Consider the following 18,477-nt stretch of genomic DNA (forward strand, 5'->3'; position numbering starts at 1 on the left):
TCAGACCCAGCTAGAACCTTCACATCCCTAGCCTTCATCAACCTGAGACAGCAGCAACGTGCACATGGAAAGAGGCCAAGCGTTCACAGCAGCCCTGGGGTTCCCCTAAGACACGTAGGCGGCACACCACGAGGTTCGCAGCCACAAGGAAGGTGCTGTCTATGACAGGACCCTCCCCCTCCACACCCATCAGAACATCCAGGACAGCAAGCCCCATCGATCGGAGTGCTGGAGACGACTCAGAGATGCCTGTTCCCTCAGGCACTGCAGGCAGGGACGGGAAACTCCACAACTACCTCAGACAGTAGCCTGGCAGGTGCACCAGACACGAGACGTGGAGCTGCCCCAATGACTCAGGGATCCTGTTCCTGGGGAAAGGATGGAGAGAACTGGAAGGAGATGCTCGCACTGATGTTCACAGCAGTGTGAGTCAGGGTGGCCGACACAGAAACTGTCCCAGCATCCGTCAACCAAACCGTGATGCTGAACATGCATTTTACGGAACAGTGAACACCCCTCACAAGGAACAAAGCCCTGGTCCATGATACAGCATGGGGGAACCAGGACAGGACTAAGCCAAACAAACGAAGCCAGGTACACAAGGCACCACACAGCACAGCTGCATCAGTCAACTGTCTACAACAGGTGCAGCCACAGGGGCAAACAGAAGTCGCGGTTTCTGGGGGTAATGCAGAAGGGAGGGAAGGGAAGCAGCTGCCAACAGGTGAGGGGTCTTTTCAGGGGGAGAAGAAATGTTTCAGAATTAGTGGTGAGGGTTGCATGGCAGTGGGGACACATAGAGAATTCACACAGGTGAATGGTGCAGGACAGAGGGTGCCTTTGGGGCTAGTTTCATGGTGAATTGTATCTTAATGAAGTTGCTGATTATAAAAATAGATACATATATACTAGATTGGTTGGTGGTCCCCCAAAACCATGCCCTTCTTGGCACCTCAGAACATGACCCGACTTGGAAGCAGAGCCTCTGCAGACGCCAGCCGAGAGGAGGTCATGCTGGCACAGGGTAGGCCTGTGATCCATGTGACCACTGCCCTAGTAAGAGGAGATGGGGAGGCACAAATACGGGGCAGGCCACATGATCGCACGGGAGAGGCCACAGTGATGTACCCACAAGCCAAGGAACCTCGAGCACTGCCACCACCATCAGATGCCGGGGGAGCGGAGAGAGGGCTGCCCAGGGCCTGGAGAGCGAGCACAGCCTCGCCAGCACCCAGGCCAGGGCTGGGCAAAGTTCATTTCTGCCAGAAGCTACACGGGCAGCAGCAAACTCAGGCTGCAGCCCTTAGGAAAGTCATGTGCACATGCCTCTGTGTGTGTGTGTGTGTGTGTGTGTGTGTGAGTGTGTGTACATATACTGAATAACACTGTTGCTCAGATGGACTGACACCTATCCAGCAAATGAGTCAAACACCAAGCCTTGCAGCTGACAGGAGGCCAAGTCCTTGCCCAAGTCAGCCAAGGGCAGCCACAGACATGCAGGGACAGAGACATTCAACCCTAGCCTCAGGGAGCAGCCCGGGGATGTGGGCATCAGGCGCTGGAAGGCAAGGAGAGTAAGGCCCAGGGTGTCCAGTGTTCAGTGTCTTGCAGCCTCATAGCCTACAAGAGCTGCCGGCCCCTCATCAAAGCCCGCACTGGCCGCGTGCCACGGACACAGGGCAAGGAGGCAGTGGCGAGTCCTACAAAGCCATGGTAGGCAGGAACACAGCCCAAGGCATCTCCTGAGGGGCATCCCCACCTCCCTGCTGCCAGCTGGCACTTCCCATACCAACCTACAGACGCCTCAGAGTCAAGGATCCCAAACTGGGCTCCCACGTCCTCCTCCCAAGCTGAGCATCTGCTGCAGCCCCACTGGTTCCCAGGTCAGACCCGGAAACACTCCTTAGGCATGAGAGCCTCAGGCCATCACCTCAGAATCTACAGAAGGCTACGGACCCTCAGCACTCCTGCGGCAGCGAGATTTGAGGGTCCTGACACACAACCATCCATGTCACTCAGCCCTCACTCCTGAGTGGGCGCCATTGAGGTGAGTCCTATTTACAGAGCCACATGTGTATCCACAATAGAGCGCGCACACACACACACACACACACACACACACACACAGCAGCCCCAGGTGAGGCCACCATCTTTGCAAGTACCTGTGTACTCTGTACAATAACGAAACCGCCTAACAGCACATTGTCCAGCAAGATAGCACTGTGGCTTCTTTCTTCTACTTCCTAGACAACTGTGAGCTCAGGAGATGCTGCCCAGGTGGACAGAGGTGCCATGTTCCCCACTCCAGGAGAGCACAGGCAGAGTGTCCTTCTGCCTGCATCAGGGCTCTGTGGCTGGCTGAATGAGTTCAGGGTGCCTGATTACTTCAGCACTGGGCTCATGGCTGCAGGTAGGACAATGGGGACAATGCCTGCTACCCATAGGGCACTGCACGTACCCTTACAAAGGCACGCAGGCACTCAGAAGCCAGGCACGATTGACGTTCACCATCAGTAAGCAACAACCAACAGAGAAACACCTTCCCCTTGTTTCCCTGAGTTTTCCAAATAACACCAACCACTCCTCCTCACACGATGTGTGAATTCCCAGCCCAACTCAGGCCAAGCCTTTGAAACATCACTTCCACATTTCCCAGGATCCTGCCATCAGACATGCCAGGAGTTGTCCGGGAAACTGCTCCAAGCAAAGAAGCCTCCTCCACTCAGCCTGCACACACCAGCCACCAAGCCAGGCCCCAGCAGAGCATCCTGCCCAACTCCCTGCTCCCTGATGCCGAGCTGGCCCCTGAACTGCCCAGAGGAGCTGCACGAACACAGAAAACAAGCAGCTCCACTGAGAAGGAACCTCGGCCAGGCCTACATCGCCAGCCTCATTCCGGGCCGCTGGCTGGCCCTGGGGAGGAAGCAGGAACCGGCCGGCACGCATCGCTCAGCAGCTGCAGCCAGCTCGCCAGCCCAGCCAGCAGCACAGGGTCAGCCAGGGCACAGGACGGTGGGGTGGCCGCGACCACGTTCCCCTCACTGACCTCCTGGCTCTGGCTTCACAGGGCCAGGGCAGGAAGCTACATTAAAGACCTGCCCACGTGGCCTCCTTGCCCAGGACGCCCCCTGCCCGGGGCTGTGCATCTCACCGGCTCCCCATAGGAAAGCAGGTGGGGAGGCAGGCAGGCGTGGCTGGCACACACACACATACACAGAGCTGTGGCACCCTGGCAGGTGTGCACACACACACACACACACAGAGCTGTGACACCCTGGCAGGTGTGCACACACACACACACACACAGAGCTGTGGCACCCTGGCAGGTGTGCACACACACACACACACACAGAGCTGTGGCACCCTGGCAGGTGTGTACACACACACACAGAGCGGAGGCTGTGGCACCCTGGCAGGTGTACACACACACACACACACAGAGCGGAGGCTGTGACCCCTGCCACATGGACAAGGAGCTACTAAAGTCAAAGTCTACTAAAACAGAGCAGGGAGGTCGTGCAACAAGGAACATGGGACAAAGCCCTGGAACAGGACACTGAGCACTCAAGGGAGTCAGGGAGACGCTTAAGGCTACAAGGAAAAGATAGTGTGCCCAGGCACTTCAGACTTGCTCCCCCAAGGCTCACGGTTGGGGGGTGGGGGAGGGGACTGCTAGGGGGTGAGGGGACTGCTAGGGGGTGAGGGGACTGTCTGGGGGAGGGGCTGCAGGGGAAGGAAGGGGCCCCCTGAAGAGGTTGCCTGGGAAGGAGGGGTCCGCCTGGGGAGGAGGGGCTGTCTGGGGGAAGAGGGGCAGCCGGGGAGAGGGGCTTCCAGGGGAGGGAAGGGGTCCCCTGAAGGGGGAGGGGGCTGCCTGCGAGGGAGGGAGGGGTCCGCCTGGGGAGGAGGGGCTGCCTGGAGGAGGGGCTGTCTGGGAGAAGAGGGGCAGCAGGCGAGAGGGGCTCCTGGGGAGGGACTGTCTGGGGCATGGGGCGTCCCAAAGCCAGACTACCTGAGGCCATATCCTCTCTGGGCAGAGGTCCCCCGGGGAGCCATGGGCATTGGGGGAAGCAAAGCCATCCAGGAACAGGGACCAGGGAGCGCTGCCCAAGCCCAGGTTCAGCCCTCTGTACCAAGCCACAGGCTGCAGGAGGCAGCACCACGCCACACCTCCCCACCCCTCCCAGCTGACAGACTAGAGGCTGGGAGGTACAGGACCTCCAGAGGGACACATGGGGAGACGGAGGCTGCCTCAGCGGAAGAACTCGTCCAAATGCGCCTGGACTCGGGGCTGTCGGCGGGGTCCCCCTTCATGGCGGCCCACTCCCACCTCCAGCAGCACTGCCCGGCCTGGGTGACCTGAAGGGACCTACTCGCCATGAACATGGACCCCTGCCTGGACACTGGACCCCCGCTGTAATGGAAATCCCGGGTGGAGAGAGGGTTACAAGATGGAGAAAACACTCCGCCAACAGGGACACAGGGGTGAGGGCTGGGCAGTCCGCCGGGTGGTGGGGGCTGAAGGGGGCAGGCTCTCGATAGCCAGCTACAGGCAAAAGAGCCCCCCAACACCAGACCTGCAGACCCCAGGAGCCTCTGAGTGGCTCTATTCCCTACACCTCGCCCACTTTCATCAACACAAGGTCCGCTCAGTGCCATAGGCCTCACCCAGCCTCACTTCCACGTTAGACGTCCTGACTCCTCCCTTTCCGCTTCCTGTCCTAGCCCTGCCCCTGACTAGCGCTCCTCTGCATCCGGTCCTGAGATGGAGAAAGGGGAGAGGAAGCAAACGGAAGCCCAGCCCTTTGGCGTCATTGGGCACGCCCACCCCAGCAGCTTTTGCTTGGTTGGTAAACCCGCCTCTTCACTGGTCACTTCCCAGGATACAGCTGCGCCCACCCTAACCCATGGGGCCACCTGTCCCATGCTTGCCCTTGACCCCTGCCCCCAGGACACACCCAGTCCCCAATGCACCGCCCTCACTGCCCCCCCCCCAGCTGCCCTGAACTCCCCAGCCCCTGCAAGTGCTGTCAGCAAGACCAGGCAGCTAGGACACCAACCCACATCCCACCCTCAGCACCGCCCTGGGCGGTGAGCAATGTGACCTCCAGTTCAAAAACAGGAAGTCACTTGTCCAAGATCCATGGCACATCAGTGGCAGAGGCAGGACTCGAACCCAGTCCGTCTGGTGCTAAAGCCAGTTCCTTACTGCCTGAAGAACGCTGGCAGCTCTGTGTTCCACCCCCAGGACCATCACCACACCCAGCAGATTCTTAGAAGGCATCCAAGAACATTCCAAGGCTGGAGAGCCAGGCCCCTCTGCACACCACGCCATGCACCCCCCACCCCAGCACATGGACAGAAACTTAAATGCCACTAGACAAGCCCCAATACTCCCACAAACAGTGCTTTCATGAAACGCTTCCAATATCCCCAGACAGCCACCTCCCCATCAAACAATTCCTGATCAAACCGCCACTTGTAAGAGGCAGCACCCACACACCACTGCCATCCCACAGAGGACACAGAGCTGCCTATTGCATCCAGGAGAAGGTGGCGAAGCTTCCCTGGGGACACTCCACATGAGCACTGGCTGTTCCTCCTCGGCGTTGCAAAGCCTCAGAAGGTGCAGAACAGATAAGCTAGGAGGTGGGAGTGGTCAGCAGGTCAATAACAGATGCGAGGACTAGGCTAGGTGACAGCACCCACCCAGCACTCACTGTATAACTCAACCAAACATGCATCAAACAGTGCAACAACCACTAGCCATCCATCTCTCCCAAGGTCCTCTTCCAACGATGCAGAGTTACCCAAAGCCTGTGACTGGGGCATTCCCAATGTCCGATTTTAGTGTCCCAGCGGGACACAGTGAAGCACCTTGGCCAAGATGAGTCAACTGGCAAGTAAGGGCAGCCAGGAAGTCCAGCATTAGCAGCCATATCCTTGCCTGCTCTGCCACGTGGCCTCCAGGAGCCAGACCCATTCGATGGAAGGCCGAGGCATGAGGTTAGCTAAGCCCAGGCCACTCTACATATCTGGGAGGAGATGCCCACTCCTTCCCAAGTGGGGAAAGACCCCAGCTGCTTCATGCATATAACCCTGGTGCTCACAAGTTTTTGGACGAACACGAATGATTTTCTTCATTTTATGGGAAATCCAGTAAAGGGTTTGCTGAAGTTCCCACTGGAATGCAAGGCCTTGCTCTGCCACCTGCTGGTTCTATCTGCTGTCCCCCAACCCTTTTCAGATGCACAAGCTCCTTCAGAAGTCCCAGAAAAGGCCTCGGGCATCAGACACTTCTGTCCCACCTCTACAGAAATGAGTCACCAGGGTGGCAAGAGACCACACCGTCAAGAGCAAGCAGGGGATGGTGCCAACTTCTAGACAAACAGCATCTTCTTTATGAGTTTCCACATCTGTCCACACGGTTGCTGTGCCTGGGGCACCCCTCAGCAGACAGCGACCCAACACCTCACTTGGGCACAAAGCTGTGAGACCAGCTGCTGGGGACAAGGTACCTAGAATCCACTGGTGCCATACCTTCTCTCAGGAACATTGCTCCAAAAATGAGGCAGCAAGATGCTGACCCCACCAGTGACAGATCAAGAACCCAAAGAGGGACACTAAAGACAGGCTGGGGGGCTCTGGCCTAGAGGACCCTCCCCCCTTTACCGCCTGGCTGCTTTCGGGGGCTGTTGGCTCAATAGGTCAGCAATGACATGAGCAGATGCAGACTGCACAGGGCTGGGTGTGCTGCTGGCTCCCCACACCCTTGAGGAATTCCAGTGGCATCAGGATAACACTGTTCTGAGCTCAGGCTCCTGCCCCATGCTGGGCACGAGGGCCTCAGATCTGAGTCTCATACAGCCCTGTCCTCCCAGAAGTCCCAGTCCACAGGGAAGACAAGAGCCACACAGCATGAGCAGGGTGTGACAGAGGTGCAGGAGGCACCTACCCATGGCCTGGGGGTGGGGCAGGATGGAAGAGGAAGTGCCCAAGGAGGTGATCCTAGGGACGGAGTGGCACACAGGAGAAGGCATCCTGGCAGGCACCAAGAGACAGTTATCTTAGGGAAGATAAGGGTCCTTGTCAGAACCAACGTGTGTGCCCTCCCCACTCACGTGCAAGGCGGCCTTGGAAAAGTGATCAGGCCAAGGGGGTGAAATCCCACAGCTGCGGTAGCAACCTCAGAGGAGACCACTCACTTCCACTCGCTCTCACCAGCACGTGAGGGCACAGTGAGAAGATGGCCACCTGCAAAGCAGGGCAAGAGTCCTCATCAGGAGTGGGTTCCCTTGAGCTATGGTGTTTTGGTTGTAGTGGCCAAAACTGACCAGGACAGTGTGTAAGGGCGGGAGTGTCAACAGATGAGGCCACCACACTTGGCAACAAAGACCTTGTGCTCCACCCCCAGGCCAGTGCACAGTGCCATCACAGAGGAAGGTGCACCTGCCCTGGTTTAACCGTTCCTCCCCCACCCCCTGGGACACCCCCTGTAACTGTAGTGCCAGCACAAGGGAGCAGACAGGACCTGCAGATGCTACTGCAAGGACACGGAGCCTGCCAGATCTGCTGAGACAGTAAAGCGAGCCCAGCTCTAACCGCAGCTCCACCTGCAGCCCCTGGCTCAGCCAGGAAGGCTCCTGGAGGCTCCGGTTTGCCATGCCCCCGCCTTCCCAACAAACACGAGAATGTGCAGAGAAGAGGAGCAGATAGTCCACTACGACACTCGGAGCAGGTGACAACAAAAGTCACAGGTGTCACGTTGGAGGGGTGGTGGGCGACACCTCCAATGGAGTGGAACCATTGGCCCTCAGGTGCTGAGAGCTGGTTTCAGATCACACCCATGGAGCCCTGGTACTCCCTGAAGACACTTGGGGTGGGGCTCAGGGGTCCAGAGCCACACATGATTATTCTTCCTTGTCCGAGGTGTAGTAATTTCAACTGCTGACACCTTGTACCAACTCAGGCGGGCTACACTCAATGTTACCCTCAGGTCTGCCACTGCAGGGACCTGGGCTTTGTGTAGTCTTGGGGTATAGCCTGCTCCAGTGTGAATTTGACCCCCAAACAACTCTTATATTGGAAGCCACGTGTTGAGAGTGTTTGGGGGTCTTTAGGATTATGGGCAGTGAGGCCCCCAGGGCCACCCCTGTGGCTGCTGGCGAGGCCCGTACTAGCACACTGGCCCTGCCTTGCCCCATGACACCATCTGCCATGCCTGCTGAAGCGTGCAGCCCTCACCAGCTGCCGGCAGCACATTCTTGGTCACCCCAGGCCACAGAAGCGTTAAGCCAAAGACAAGTAAACCTCGATTCTGTCAGTAACCCAGGCTTGAGAAGGTCTGGCAACAGAAAGCAGACTCACACACCACCCTCCTACCCTCTGTTGGAAACAGGACCTAAGACAGCAAAGCAAGTGGCTCACAGAAACGTCACCACGGGCACGCATGGCACACACACTGCCAAATTCCCCAACTGCACAATGCCCAGGAGACGGCTCTCATCGGCTGACTGTCATCAGCTCCTCGCTGGTTTGCACGTTGGGGCAGGGTGGCTTCACTGTGAGACAAATTTTGGGTATGTTTTTATAGATACTGCATTTTGCAAAGGGAGGAATGGATCCAGAGAGAGGAAGATGTCACTGTCCCATGGTGTGGCCCTGTCCACTGGGCAGAACCCAGGCACCTATCATGGCAAGCAGGCCCTCCGTACACCGACAACACCGGCTGCCACCTCCCCTCCTTTTCAGAAACAGCACACCCTTCTGCCCCCCACCACAAGGAGGGAGAATGCAGTGCCACACACCCCTGAGCAGCCAAGGGCAGCTGGAGAATTGATCCCCCCCCCAATATTTACTGAGGTCTGCTCCACTTACCTGTGAATCCAGCAACAGCAGAGACACCGCCTATGGGACAGCACCGACCATGGGGAGGGGCTTTAGAAATAATGACTCAGTACAAGGCCAGCGCAGCCACCTCTGCCTGTCCTGCTTATCACAAGGCAGTGCGGGGTCCCTGACCCAGGCCAGGATGGCAGGTGACCCTCCTGCCGGCCGCAGGCCCCACTGTGACAGCCCCTTCACTGACCTTTCCACAGCATACCCTCATCCTGCTGTAGGCACAGCCTGCACCGCAGCAGCACGTGGGACGACACTGGGTGTCTCTCACTTCACCTCCAGGGGCAGTCAAGTCAAACTGCGCTGGCCAATCACAGGAAAGAGAGAAGGAATCAGGCCAAACGCTGTTCCTGAGGTAGTGGAGATGAACTAGACAAGCCAGCACCCTGGTTAGAGCTCTAGCAAGGAGAAGGAAGCAGGTGTGGTGAGAATCACACAGGTAGGTCCACAGGTGGCAAAGTGACACACACCTGTACACCCCGCCCACCAGCAGAGGGGAGGGGTCAGCCCAGGGCCAGGCAGGGCAAATGGGCAGGACGCAGACTTAAAAAAGAGAGAGGGGGAAGGCAGAGAAAGGGCAGAGTGAGCTGAAATGAGGAAGCTGGGCACAGTGGGTGAGGAAGTAGAGGGGTGAGGAGCGAGGGGCACGAGACGGGACAAAGCAGGGGCCTTGGATGCCCGAGGTCCGGGCGGGAGCTGGACTGCCACGGCCAGGCAGCGTGCTTGCTGCTGCTGCTCTTTTGTTTTACTGCCCCAAGAGCAAACAACACGCTCCCCACTCCTCGCTTCTAAGTGGACTGAGGTTGCATTACGGCACAACACATAATCGTCCTGGAAGTGACTCAGGTGCACTTTAGGAGAATGGGGATCCTGTCAACACTGGTGGCATGTTCTACAATGCCTGCTGGGTCTACTTGGTCCACAGCACCGTTCAAGCACTCTGCTTCTTTATTCATCTTCTCTAGCACCATGGGTGCTATTACTACTCAGTCACCTGTGTTTACCTGAAAGAGTAACAGAGAGAAGGAGAAAGATTTTCCATCTGCTGGTGTACTCCCCAAGTGACCGCATGGTGAAGCTGGAAGCCAGAGCCTTGAACTCCATCCAGGTCTCCCATTTGGGTAGCAGAGGCCTGTGCACCTGGGCCGTCCACTGTTTCCCCAGGAAATAGCAGGGAACCTCTTCAGAGGTGAAGCCAGAATGCAAAGCAGCACTCGATATGGGAAGTTGATGTCGCAGGCAGCAGCTCAACCCACTTAACCCACAGTACCTGCCCTTGCTCCCTACACATCAGCCACTGTTTGCTTTATGTAGTTCAGTGCTGTGCCATGAGGTGCAAATGTTTATGATTGTGATATATTATTGATGTTGTTCCTTTAATCATAAATGCCACATCTCCCCTGGTAACACTAGCTTTATTTCAGAGTCAGTTTTGATCTCATGTCGGTACAGACAGTCCAGCTCTCTAAGATCCCTGTTGGTGTGCCCTTTCTTCATCCTCCGAAAGTCCATCTGTTTCTGGCGTTGACCCTAAGCTGTCTCCTAAAGATGGTTCTACGCTCCGAATACTTAGGCCTCCCCTACCCCCCGCTCACATGCTGAAGTCACCAAGACACCAAAACAGTGGCACCTGCAGGTGGGGCCTGCAGGAGATCATCACCCAACCGGTGGCACTGGTGTTCTTGTGGAAGAGCCCCCCAAGGCCAGCCTGGCCCTCTGCCACATGGGTATGCAACCATAATAGGCCTTCTCAGGAAACAGATGCTCAGCAGACACTGAATCTCCTGGTGCCTAATCTGGGAGGTCCCAGGCTCCAGATCTGTCAGCAAGGAATCTGCTGTGCATAAGCCAGCAGCCCACAGTATTTTTCACAGCAGCTGAAACTAAGCCAACATAGACCAGCAGTTAGCTGGTTAGACCAGCAGTTTTATCCAGCCTGACGCTGTCTACCTTTAGTTTGCATGTCGTAACCCATTCACGTTTAGTGTTGTTGTGGATGAAGTTGGATCTCCGCTTGCCTTGTACTCGGTCTTCTATATTTCTCTTCTCTTTTTTGTTTTCCTCTCCTTCCTCCTGTACGGCTTTATTTCGCATTAATCAATTCTTTTAGCACAGAAGCCAGCAGCCATTTCTTTTTTATATAAACAGCAAAATGACCTCTCAGATAAATTTAACCTCCTTAAATGGTTCATTCTCAAATCAATCATGGCGCTCTCTCGCTCTCTCTCTCTCTCTGGTTCCAGTAAATGGTAGCAAATCAATTATTCATTTAATAGTCACAAGATGTCATCTACCAACATGCCCATCACCAGCCTCCTAGGTTGGAGGATTCGAGGTCTACACAGGGAGCCAAAATAGAGCCGTGAAATTCTGGGACTCCCCTCCACGACCTGCAGACAGATCAGAGCTTCAGACCAAGGTGGGGAAGAGTGGGCAGGTATCACAACAGCATGCACCATGCATGTTCAGATGCCAGAGCATTGCTCCTGGCACAGGTACTAAGGAGGCTGCACCCAGTGTGTGTCCATTAAGCACCTGTGTTGGGAACAGATGAGAACCCACCCCCAGTGGCTCAGCCTACGGCCCTACCTGAGGGCAATCCAACAACCCCTAGTCCCCCTACACCTCCCCAAGCCTCCTTGCCAATTGACCTCCTAGTTTACCTCCAAAGCCACTGGTCACCCACAAGCATAACAGGAAGATACAAGCCAGAAGCCTATCAATGGCAAAATCCCACATTTACAGAGTGCTGCTGGGAGTTTAGGGCTCCTGAGGCATGAGGTGCCCAGCACCCCGACCCCGACTGGTGTGGCAATAGGACTGGTGGGGGTCTTCAGTCTCAATGAGCACCCCAGGTACCGAGCCTTCCCTGTAGGAAAATCCATGGCCCTCATAAAGTTGTTAGTGCATCCTAGGTAACTGGGATGATGTTTCCAGGGCTAGAATGAGAAACAGAGACAGGAGAGAGAAAAGGGGGGATGGGCCAATACAGCACCAGGGGCCCGCTGCTCCAGGCAGAGTAAGCACCATGTGGGGGCAGCCAGGCCTTTTGTCTGCTTGGCAAAAGAATCTTGTGCAGCCCCAGGCCAGGAAGGCTCCAAGACATTCAGCAGAAACCCAATTAGCACCAGGCTTAATGAGCTGCTCCCCCAGCTGTCCCGGCCCAGCAGAACAGCCCTGCCAACTCCCTGAGAGAAGGCTTGCATTCTCAGAGCCCAGCTCGGGAGAAGGAAAAAGCCAGGACAATTTAATAACCCCGCCCCCACAAAAAAAAAAAAAAGAAAGAAAGAAAAGAAAAAGGAGAAACCTTCCAAAAATTCCAAAGAACCTTTTTTTTTGGCTGCTCCCAAATAATAGCAGTAAGGAATGTCATCTCAGTTTGAGGCAGGCAGGGACCTTCAGCAGTGGCACTCCGGTGCAGCCTGCAGCGGTCAGGGTCAGGGGTGCTGGCAGACAGGCCAAGTGGAGGGTGTTTGCGGGGGGGAGGGGCCAGGGAAGAGTGGCAAACAGAACGGTCAGCGGCAGCCGCAAGCAAGGCCTGGCTGGCCAGGCAGGAGGAACAGGCCACACCCTAATCCAGCCCCATGAACTCATTCATTCAGTCCACCTCTGTCGAGTGTGTGTAGGGTCTCTCCTTAGAGCCCAGGGTACATGGAGAAGTGGCATTCCAGGGAGGCCTGCACTATACGGATGGGAAGCAGCCAGGGAACTGGCAGGCCCGGAGGAAGGGGCAGTGCTCAGGGGATGGCACGGGGTGCCTCTGGGGGGGAGGGTGGAGAGGGGAAAGTGGAATAACGGGTGCCGAGCCAGAAGTAAGCCTTTTAAAATCAATAGTAAATTTGACCAAGGTATTTGAGGTCTAGCACATGACATCATAGCAGACATTCACAGAGTAAAATAGTTACCCAGTGAAGCAAATTAACATCCCACATGCCGCTTGCGACTAGAGCAGCTAATACTACTCACTTAACAACAACAACAACAAAAATCCCTCTTCTGATACAAGTGCCTTAACTCCAATGCCCCAGGAGTAGAGCAGACACCCCCAGCCCACTGCCCTCCAGTTCACACTACAGGTAACACAAGCCCCGTCACTACCTCTGCCCCACCCCCATGTGGCCTCCCGTATGCCACTCACAGGGGCAGAGTGCATGGCCCTGCTGCAGCCCTTAGTCCCCTACCTCAGGGATGGTCTGTACTGTCTGTGAGCAAAGCCCACCCCTTGTCCCACAGCCCTGCAGGTAGCAATCTGACCCCTGCAAAATGAGACAAAGCCCTTCCCATCACACACAGTGGCAGGGACTGGGATACCCCAGGGTGCTAGAACTCCCAGAGTGAAGTGGCTCCTCTCCATCACAGCTGGACAGAGAATCCACAGGTCCCTCCCTCCAGAACAAGTCAGGACTAGAGGAGCCCGTATGGTGCCTGGCAAGGAAGACAGACAGGCGACTGCTGGATAGGCAACCTAACAGAGGCATGAAGACGTAGCGGAGGAGGGGGCAGGTGGGATGGTGACCACTCCGGGCACTGCTGCAGAGACCTGCCACCAGTGCCAGAGAAGGGAACAACCGAATGTCCGGTACCAGAGGTATGGGCCAGCACTCTGCGACACAGCAGTCCAAGGGGTGCCATTTTGCCCTAAGATGACACCTGCTGGGGCACGGAGGGACCCTGAAGACACACTGTCAAGTGCAGCAAGCCATACAGCCCTGTTCACCCAAAGCACCCTGCGCTTTGCAAACCCTGGACGCAGCACAGCAGAGTGGGGCCAGGCTGGGGAGGGATGGCTGTGGCCACACAACCTCCTCTGGGAGCAGTGAGGATGCTCCGGTACGGACAGGGAAGAGGCTCATCCAGCAGCAGGAATGGACTAAACGCTCCTGCATTTATCCTTCACAGTGGCTAATTTTATGCCATGTGAATTTTGTCCTTTTACCTCTTTTTTTGTCATTTACTTTAAAGACTTATTTAAAAGACAAAGTTACAGGGGCTGGTGTTGTGATGTATTGGGTAAAGTATTGCCTGCAATGCTAGCATCCCATATGCACAACCAGTTGAGTCTCCAGGGTTCCACTTCCAATCCACCTCCCTGCTAATGCACTTGGCAAAGCAGCACAAGACGGTCCTGCTACCCACTTGGGAGACCCAAAAGAAGCCTTTGGCTTCTGGCTTCTTTTCCTTGAAATATATTTGGAGAGAGAGAGTGAGAGAGAGGAAGGAAAGAAAGAAGGAAACAAGGAAGGAAGGAAGGAAGGAAGGAAAAAGCAAGAAAGAAAGAAAGAAAGAAAGAGAGAGAGAGAGAGAGAGAGAGAGAAAGAAAGAAAGAAAGAAAGAAAGAAAGAAAGAAAGAAAGAAAGAAAGAAAGAAAGAAGAGAAGAGAAGAGAAGAAGAGAAAACAGACAGAGATCTTCCTCGTGCTGGTTCACCTTCTAAATGTTGCACTTGCCAGGGCTGGGCCAGGCTGAGGCCAGAAGCCTGGAACTCCATCTGAGTTTCCCCACACAGGCAAGCAGGGGCCCAAGCACTTGGACCACCATCTGCTGCTTTCTCAGCAGCATCAGCAGGAAGCCAGTTTGTAAGTGGAGCAGCCAGGACTTGCAACCAGTGCTCATGTGAGATACTAACGTCACAGTCAGTGGCTTTATCTGCTGTGCAGCAATACCAGTGCCTCAATTTAAAAAAAATTACAAAAAGGGAGGGAGGACTTGGGTGATCCTGATAAACAAAACCCCAGGTCAGGGCAAGCAACTACGAGTGAGCAGCCCCAACTAGACAGAAGAGGACTCAGGGCTGTGAGGAAACTAAGCTCAGCCATCCCTCACCTGTCAAGGCCCCATGGTACCCACAGAAAGCAGGACATTCCCACTGACACAGGAACCAGGGTCAGGACACCCCCCACACAGGAACCAGGGTCAGGACACCCCCCACACAGGGACCAGGGTCAGAACACCCCACACACAGGGACCAGGGTCAGAACATCCCACACACAGGGACCAGGGTCAGGACACACACCACAGACACAGGGACCAGGGTCAAGACACACACCACCCACACAGGGACCAGGGTCAGGACACCCCACACACAGGGACCAGGGTCAAGATATACCCCACATACACAGGGCCCAGGGTCAGAACACACCACATACACAGGGACCAGGGTCAGGACACCCACACACCTACACACAGGGACCAGGGTGAGGACACCCCACATACTGGGACCACGGTCAAGACACCCAAACACATAGGGACCAGGGTCAGGACACCTCACTCAAAGGGACCAGGGCCAGGACACCCCTCCCCCCAAGCCCTGACACAGGGACCCCATCTATACCTCTCACCTGAAAGCAGCAGAAACAGCGCTGTTCACAGCCTGAACGGGAGGTTCAGCCACAGCAGCTGCTCTGCTGGTGACCCTCATGCCTGGTGCCAGAAAAGGGACTGAGCAGAGAGGCTGAGCCACCTGCCAGAGGTCACCCAGCCAGCAGGGTCTGAGCAGGTCCTGGACACAGCATCTCTGAGCCAGCCCGGACCCTCACAGGGCCCAGCTCCCCCAGCCTGGGGACACTGATAACGGTGCCGAGTTCCGCCAGGGGCTTGAACCCCAGTATCCATCCACAACAGAGCTGCAGCACTTGTTTGCTTCCAGATCATCAACACTCCCTCACCACAACTAGCAGGAAGATCACCTGTACAGCTGTGACCCCCCCCACACACATCAACCCCAGCAGCAACACCACTGTCCCCCCACACATCAACCCCGCCAGCGACATCACTGTCCCCCATCAACCCCGCCAGTGACACCACTGTCCCCCCCCACACACACATACCAACCCCGCCAGCAACACCACTGAAACCCCACCCCCCGACACACAACTCAGCCAGAGACACCACTGCCCCATCTGCCCAGGAAATGGAGGCTAACGCTCTTGGCCAAGATAGCTGCCAACTGGGCTCTGCCGCGGTCACTTCCATCTCTCCTGTGCTGGCCGGGAAGCCCAGGAGGAGGCTGATGGCCAGCCAGGGCTGGGTGAGGGCGTGGTCCCTAAGGGAGCTCACCCGACAGTGGCAGTCACTGCTACCTAGTGCTTTGGAAATCTGCCTTTGCCCCTTGCCCCAACCCACCCTACACAGTAACAGGGCAGGCCCCCGAGCCTGCCACCTCCCCCCGAAGCCTTCCTGGGCAGGCGCAGGGGTAGCCTCCAGCATCGGCAGTGCCACTGGGTGAGGCCACCCACTGGAACAACAGGGCCTCCACCCAAATGGGCCAGTTCCTCAGACCCGACCCCAGCAATGGAGTCCCCCAGCCTGCAGTGGGCAAAATGTACCAATAGGAAAACACAGAGACACTCGGCTCTGTTTATGCGTCCAGTTCTGAGGGCCACACAGATGAACGAGCCATACGATGGGTTCAGTCAAGTCAGTCAAAGCAGAACTGGGTCTTACCAGGTGAATAGGAGTTCTCCAGACATGCATGGCGGGGAAATATATTTTGCTGAAGAGAGAAAGAGAACACGGAGTGGGGAGGAAGAGGGGGCCAAAGCGAAAAGACGTTGCCTAGGGAACCCAGAGGTGGCACCTGTGGCTGGGGCTGGGAGTGGACACACACACCACGGGGGCCAGGATGGGAGCCATGGTGGTTGTGAAGGGAGAAAGTGGCTCAAGGGTGGGGTCCACTGGCCAGCCTTCTGGGATTCTTGCTGTGGAAAGACTCAAGGTGTCACCCCAGACCTGGGGGCAGGGGTGGGGAGGGACAGCACATCAGACCAGGTACACCAGCCTCAATAAGCAAAAGTCAGCCGTGAGAAATAAAACAGCAAGTCAGTCCCCTGCCTGGGTAGGATCCTGCCGGAAGTGGGGATCCTGCCCCCAAACTCACCACTCTCCAGCTCACTGCAGCAAATGGGACCGCCACCCACCAGCCCCGGCTCCTGGGGGAAGGGCAGCCCCACCCCATCCCCATCCCCCACCCTCAGGCAGAGGTCCTCTGGTGGTGACCACAGCAAAGCAGGCAAGCTCAGAGGCAAGCAAGAGGCCCCCTTGACCTTGGGCTACTAGGAGCTGGTCAGATAAAGGCAGGGCGTTTCTGAGCAGGAACACCGCGAGCAAGGGCCAAGGACGGGGCGCCGGGAGAGCGCGCAGGATGGGCGGAGCGGCGATGGCAGGTTCCGCAGGAGCCCAAGAAGCCGGCCCCGAAGAGCAGGCCCAGGGCCAAGGCCGGCCCAGCTCCCTGCAGCACCACGGGCCGGGGTGCATGGGGAGGGGGTCCTTCACGGTGTTAGGCCCAGCCCGGTGAGGGGCGGCTACCTGGGATGACACAGCAGGGAGGATGGGGTGACTGGCTGTGAGGCTGCGGCGCCTCAACACCGGGTGAAGAAGCCGCGGGCCCTGCAAGGTGCGCCGGCCACAGAGCTCCAGTGCGCTCAGGGCGCGCCGGCCTCAGAAAGGTGGGTCCCATCCTTTCTTCGCAGCGCTTGGGCTTGGGCCTCCACCCCGGCACCCACGTGGGCGGAGCAGCGCGAGGCTTTGCGTGGGGCAGGGATGTGGGGAGCGGCCTCGCCCTGCAGGCCCCCCGCCAGCGCCGCGCCTCCATCCTCCCGTGCCCCTTCGGCAGAGTCCCGGGACCACGACAGGGACCCGGCGCAGGCCGGCCGGCCGGCCACACCCCCCACGTCACTCCTCGAGGCATGGGTGGGGGACGGAAAGCTGGAGCGGGGAAAGGGGTAGGGGTGAGGAGAGGGGCTGGGGGCGGGACGGGAGGGGGCGTAGGGAGGCGACGCATCAGCCCAGGGCTGTGGCAGGAGTGGGAGGAGTGGGGGAGGGGAAAGGGAGGAGGAGGATGGGGGTGTGCGAGAGTGGAAGGGGGATCGGAGGGGCCGCGACAGCTGGAAAGGATGCAGGTGGCTGAGGAGGGGGAGGTGGCGACGGGGACCGCCGCATCCCTCGCCGACGGCCACCCCTTCGGCCGCGGGGTCGGCTGTCCTCTCCGACCGGGGCGCCCCACCCCCACCCCGCGCACGCACCTGTACCCACCTGCTCGGAGCTCGGGCCCGAGCTGGGCGGCAGCAGCGGGTGTGGCGGGCGCACTCCCGCGCCGCATCCTCCGGCCGCCCCCTCCCCGCCCCGAGCTGACGCCGGCGTCGCCGCCGCCCCCCACCCTCAGAAGGACAAAACGGAGCAGAAAAATGAATGAATGCAAAAAAAAAAATCGTAGACAAGCCACGGGGGCGGCCGGGCCGGCGCGCGCGCAGCTCGGTCGAGGGCGGCGGCGCCCGGGGAGGATGGAGCTCGGGGCGGGCGCCCGGCGCGTGCCGCCCGTTCGCGGCTGCAGCTCCCGCGGCTACCGGCGCCCGGCTCGCCGCAGGCCCCGCCTCGGCCCCCGGGGCGCCCCTCCGATTGGCCTGTCCTCCCGCCACTCAGGGAGGGCGGCTCGGCGCCGGGAGCGGTTCTGCCTCCGGAGCCGGGGGCGCGGGCGGCCCGAGCGTGCGCACTGGCCAGCGACGCGGCCCTCCCAGAGCCGGGGGTCCCGTCGCCCCGGTCCACCTAAGACTCTCCGCCTCCCTGGGGAGGGACGCTCAGGCTGCAG

General features: G+C 57.8%; 1 protein-coding gene across 2 annotated transcripts in view; it reads right to left on the reverse strand.

Moving 5' to 3' along the window:
* The window catches only part of JAKMIP1 (janus kinase and microtubule interacting protein 1), a 104,031-nt gene extending 85,891 nt beyond the window's left edge, over nt 1-18,140 (reverse strand). The window contains exon 1 of one of the 2 annotated variants that reach the window (XM_058670306.1): nt 17,925-18,140. The gene's annotated coding sequence lies outside the window, so the exon portion shown is untranslated. The remainder of the gene's footprint in view (nt 1-17,924) is intronic. The other variant, XM_058670305.1, reaches the window with a different exon arrangement.
* Between the last annotated feature and the right edge of the window lie 337 nt (nt 18,141-18,477).

This window comes from Ochotona princeps, chromosome 11, assembly GCF_030435755.1.
Source record: "Ochotona princeps isolate mOchPri1 chromosome 11, mOchPri1.hap1, whole genome shotgun sequence".
In the NCBI taxonomy this organism is placed as follows: Eukaryota; Metazoa; Chordata; class Mammalia; order Lagomorpha; family Ochotonidae; genus Ochotona; species Ochotona princeps.